General features: G+C 28.6%; 1 protein-coding gene across 3 annotated transcripts in view; it reads left to right on the top strand.

Moving 5' to 3' along the window:
• The window catches only part of Ork1 (open rectifier K[+] channel 1), a 165,341-nt gene that overhangs the window by 90,612 nt on the left and 68,729 nt on the right, over positions 1–6,000 (top strand). The window lies entirely within an intron of this gene.

Below are 6,000 nucleotides of genomic sequence, written 5' to 3'. Positions count from 1 at the left end.
TGTGTTTCATTGACCGCACCCCCAACCATCTTCTTCTCATCAAAATCTCTATATGTTCATAAACATCTTATCGAACAACTTTTTTCAGTCAATAAAAACTATTCTTAAGAAAGTGAAAAGATTATACATAAAGGAAGACTGAACAGGATCCAGAATTACATGGTTCAAAACAACTTTTGATGATATAAACAAAGACTTTCTATAGTTGTTTTTGGAAATGTTAAAAATTAATATATAATAAAAGTTGTTATATAATAGATTGTCCTTGAGGATGACCGGATTGGCCGAAACGTCGGGCATTTAAAGAAATAATAAAGAGTATTTAGAGACTTGATTTGGGAACAAATTTATTTAAACAATAAAACATTATTTTTTGATTTTAGAGATTTACGCTAAAAACCATCAACATTAAATTAAATTTCTGTAAATATTCATCATTGTAAATGTGTTTTCCCGTTAGTAATGCCAGCTTTAAGTAGGCAGAAAACAAGAGGAGGTTACAAAGAAAGGGTTGTACAGTAGATTTGTCGTGAATAAAGCAGGGTGTTGCTGTATTCAGTAACTGTCGTAGTTTCAGTTTTAATGGTTTGTAAATGATAGTTGAACGTTGAATAATAGCCGATTAAAAATTGTATTTAATTTAGAATAATACATTTTTGAATCCTCTACGAAAGCAAAATCGTATCAAACCAAAATTATTGGAGCAATACTAATTTCGATCTTAATCTGAGTACTTTTTTTACACGCATTTATATTAGGAAAGAAGTATTTAAACTTATCATAATATAATTATTATGTTTTAATTACCTTTTTTTTATTAGTTCTATTATTTAAAATATAATCATATAAAAATGTGTACATGGGAGGTAATGAATATTTGACATATTACGTCAAAATATTTCCTGGTGACTCCTCAGTAGGAGTAGCTCTATTCCGTCTTGTAATTGCATATATTTATTTATTATTATTATTTTATTTTAATTATTTATATTAACACCAACGTTTAGGAGTTCTATTTCGCCTTCAACGTTCTGTTCTATAGTTCTGCATTGTTCCCATTAACTTCTACTCTTAGCACTTTTCTCACATAACGTATAGGTTTCACTACAAGTATTTATTTAATATAAGTTGAACCTTTCCATGGTAGAAGATTGGTGTGTAAACAGAATAAAGAGATATAGTATGGACAACAGTGATTACCATATAAGTAAGGTGAGAAAAGTGCTAAGAGGGAAGTAAATAGAAACAATGCAGCAGGTCTATAGAAAATAATCCTGAAGGCGAAGGACTCCGTAACGCCGTTCTTAATTTAAATAATTTTGAAATAAAGAAATATTTGAAAATGAGAAGAAAGAAAACCACTCAATATTTATTTGATATAAATTGAATCTTTCCGGCATAGGTTAATAAACAGTAATTTGTTTTCTTTTTTCATGTTGACTCTGACAGTAGGAAATTATTTGAAATGACAGTTCCGAGAAAGAAGTTATGATATTTATTGAGAAGTTACTAAGAATCATAATCTAAATCGGATTAGAATTATTTGAGTGATATTTGAAATGAGACCATGCAATAAGAATAATAAATGGTTTGATAAATAACCAACATGTTGTTTCACATAGCAATTCGTTTTATTAGTACAAGAGCCCAAGAAAAAAAAATGGAAGCTAATCAATTTATTTTAGAAACTATCATGAAAACTACTATTCCTACAAAGGTAAAGGTAATAAACAACTTTACAGTGCGTTAAACTAGATTTAATTTGAGTGCTAATAAACATCTATACGTCACATAGTTTCTGATATATAGATTTCTCAAAATAAATTAGCTAAATACTAATCTTTCAGTACATTTTTAAGAAATGTTGCTTTTTAAAAGCTATATCTCGAGAACTATTAGACGTAAATAGCTCTATTAGGGCTTACATTTTAGCAAATTTACTCTACTTCAAATGATGTTCTCTTAGATTTTCTAGTATTGTAGGCAGTTTTTTAGATATATGGCTCCGAATGAAAAATTAATGTTTTTTAAAGTTTTGAAACAGCCACCATGTTTTATTCCCCCTACCTATACTGGGCAGACTCATCAATTTTGACTAGTAATTATACATAGTTTTCATTAAAGTAATTAAAAATTGAGGTGAAATAACTGCCTTTTTGTTCACCCCGGCTCTTGTACGATATCTATTAAGGATTTTGTGGATTAACTATGTTGTGTTATGAATATTGCCTATACGATTGATTGACGATTTGCCGAATGGGTCAATATAAAAAATAATCTTATTTATTTTATTTAATCTTGAAAGCAAATTGTCTACGTATGTACTTGTGTGCGTGTAAATACTGATAAGCAAAGATCAGAGCATTTACTGGTAAGCAGTAAAACGTTAAAAAAAAAAACTTCCTTAGGTAGGATATATATATATATATATATATATATATATATATATACATATATATATTAGCTACATATAAAAATGAATACCCTCCATAGCGCGGAGTTACGAAAAACTGCATCAATTAATTAACTTGAATAACGGTTTGGAGACAAATTTGTATTTGTATAACGGTCATTTTTTTCTGGAACCGGTTAGGATTAACTTGCCAGTTCTGTTCCCACTCCAATTTGAATTTAATGTTTTAATAATAGAATATTCTCTCCTACATAATAAACAAAAATTAAGGGCATTGATATAACACAGGATATATCTAGAACATGCTGAAGAACATCAGACCTATCGGCATCAAACTGCAGTGAAAACAAGAGATATATCCATCCACAATAGTTCATTATAAAAATTGAAGAAACTTTCAACATAAATCATAAATTATTTAAATAACTAATTAAATATATTTGACTAAACTGATTTTTCTTTAGCAACTCTAATGTATATTGTTGTGTTTATAGAGTTAAACTTTCGCAGCGTATCGAATATCATAACCATAGTTTCATAACCCCTAGAAACAGGAGGGTGTGATAATCCTACTCGCCTTCTAGGCAAAATGACGCTAAGGGGTGTGGATTAGGCCTCGGCCCTTGAAGGCACGTTGGAGTTATTAGACATTTCGCACATTAATCTAATTATCTATAAAACTCTTGATTTAATCACAAATGTAAAAACAATAAAAGTTGTAGTAAATGCCATTTCTAATAATTTAGTATATCTATAATGAAAATCCACTTAGTGGTTCTCGAGAAATTCGTGTTTCTCTGTTCTGTTCAGACTCATTTCAATCTGAATATTAAAGATCCCAAAATATATTTACTGTTCTAAAAAGCAAGGAGTGAATGTAAATCGAATTAAACCAGTCAAGTTTTTCATTGATCTTTTCTAGTAACAGTTAATAAACAAATTTCTTTTAAGGAAAAAATTAAAATATTAAGTTTGATACAAATAAATGCTTGTTTCTTATATAATGTAGAAAGTCGTTCTTAACAACAAAAAAAAAAAAGAGGTAAAACATTAAACATTATTTTTTAGAATATTTACTGTTTTTAGAGTTCTACTACTGGGTAGTTTCTCTACACCCTGTATCATATTATTATGTCATTATGATCAAATTTACTTGTTGTATTTTTTTTTTATATACAGTTGTAAATATCAATAAATAAATAAAAAAGAATATTTAATGTTCACAAGAAAATATTGACTAAAAATTCAAAAAACTAAAATAAAAACCAAATGTGAGCTCGATTTGTGCTCGAGTTGTACTCTTAACTTTTTTATTTATTTTTTTTCCTTCCGTATATTTCTGACATACAGGGTGCGGCAGCAACTCTAAACTGCCACGCCTACGAAAGCAATAGACCCGCCCTTTGGCGTCACTCGCTCTTGAAACGTAACCCCTCTATTATGCTCTTTCCTTCACGCCTAGAACAGTTTTGTTAGTGTTAACAGTTAGTGTGTCTGTGTGTGTAGAAAATACTTTTGCACATACATAAGCGAAAGTAGTAAAATGAAATTGATGCTGCACTATTTAAGTCCAAACCTGCACAATCTATGACAACTTTATCAAAATCAGATTAATGTTAGTAGGTGTTATGCCCATTTTATGGATTATTTAACCACAGACACACGAACACAGAACCGACGTTGTTTCTTTGTGACTAAAATGTAGAATGCGAGTGAATATTTTTGATTTTGAGGGACTTTTTCTTTTTTTCATTTCTTTGATTAATGCAAAGTTCTCCAACCTTCGGTAGAGAGGAAACTATAAGTTCAAAAATTTCAGTGGAGTCATTATTAGATGCAAACAAGCGCCTTATGATCTTGAACCGATGATTGTAGCCCCTCGAAACAATAGTACGACCCATCACTCTCTCGTGATAACCTACATAAACAACTGCGAACCGGAATATATTTCACAGTCGAATAGTAAATATCAGCCCTAGAAACGTCTGATATATCATAATTTAATAATCATAATTTAATAACATCGTTAAAAAAAATGCTGGAAAGCCATGATTAATCTTTTAATCATAAAATAACCCATTTTTAATGAAAAACTGATTACTCTTGGTTGTATTACATGAAATGCCAATTTTTCAGAAAAATAAAACGTGATATTAATATTAAAGTAAACTAATTTTATTAATTATTAGGTTTTTATACGATTTAATATTATCTTGTTTTCTGATAAAAGAAATAATTTCACAGTGGTACATATTTTGTACCTGGACACTAAACGCACTTTTGGACCTTACCATCTCAAATTATATTTTTCGGCACACATTTAGAATTTATCACAGTCATTCTATTGATATAAATTTGGAAAAATGGGAAATTTTACTGAGAAATGTCCACTCGTTTTTAAATCATACAGGTTTAAGTTCGCATAAATTGGCTCAAAAATAGAGAAAAAGTTTTGTAATAGCTGTTAAAGCTTCCCTAATTTAGTTAGAGATATCTTATAGCAGCCATTTTTGTGAATATTCCATAACCTTTTCATATGATATAAAAACTATACAGGTTAAGATAAAACAACATTTCTCAAAACCTAATTTAAAATTTCTGAATAAATAATTTTTTTTTTAATTCTCAAAGTTGGTTGTGTTCATGTAAATCACAGGGGAAATATTTTTAGAGAATGGAAATGGCTTTATTGCAAAAAAAAACTTCACTCCCATAAATTCGACTCTTCATTCATGTTAATTATTACAGCAATATTACTATTACAGTTGACATGAAAATAAACATAATTCAGATATGAATAATGATTGATAAATATCAAGAGATTTTGATCCCTTACACTTTGCAACCTTCTCATTCTACTGAAAAGCATTTTTGAAAATATTTTATGTAATTATTCTTTTGAATAGCTTTTTTGAAGGAATTATAGAATATGGTTATAAGTCGTAAATATTGTTTAGTTAACTATGAATTTAAAAATGTTACATAAATTAAACAAATATTTCTTTCGACCTATTCCACTTACAAGAAGTGGTTTCCAAGTATAAAGTATTTATTATTATCTTTATAATTTATATAATATAATAAAAGTCACAAGTAAAATATTTATGATATTGATACATTTATGCTATTGGTTCCACATTAGTAAAAAATATTTTTTTTTTTTTTTTTGTAAAAATGCGATTTACACATTTAATAGATGTGTAATTTTTTAATAATGACGAATTTAGGAGGCTTTTAGAAATAACCTCTAACAAAATTCAGTATGTTATTTTAAATCTTCGAAAGGGAACAATATTGAATTTTAACTTGTAACGATTCCCGTCGAAAGGAGAACTTTTTTTAACTCATGAAAAACCAAGAGTTGCGGAATAGCTAACATATTTCCGAGGGCAGATCTACAGGTCTCTAGAAGGTCCTGCTAACTCAAAATATTATTAAAGTTTTTAAAAAATACTAAATATTGGTAAAACTAAATGCCTGTTATAAATATCTTTGAATAATTTGAAAATTATTGAACCCACATTTGACTAAAAACCATATGATGAAGTAGAGGTGCTCCTATCTACCACAAACTTTTTTATTCAAGA

The sequence above is a fragment of the Halyomorpha halys genome, unplaced genomic scaffold (genome assembly GCF_000696795.3).
Source record: "Halyomorpha halys isolate HHAL.00 unplaced genomic scaffold, Hhal_1.1 Scaffold865.1, whole genome shotgun sequence".
In the NCBI taxonomy this organism is placed as follows: Eukaryota; Metazoa; Arthropoda; class Insecta; order Hemiptera; family Pentatomidae; genus Halyomorpha; species Halyomorpha halys.
Note: the sequence above shows the minus strand (reverse complement) of the source record. Positions and strands in the feature narration are given on the sequence as shown.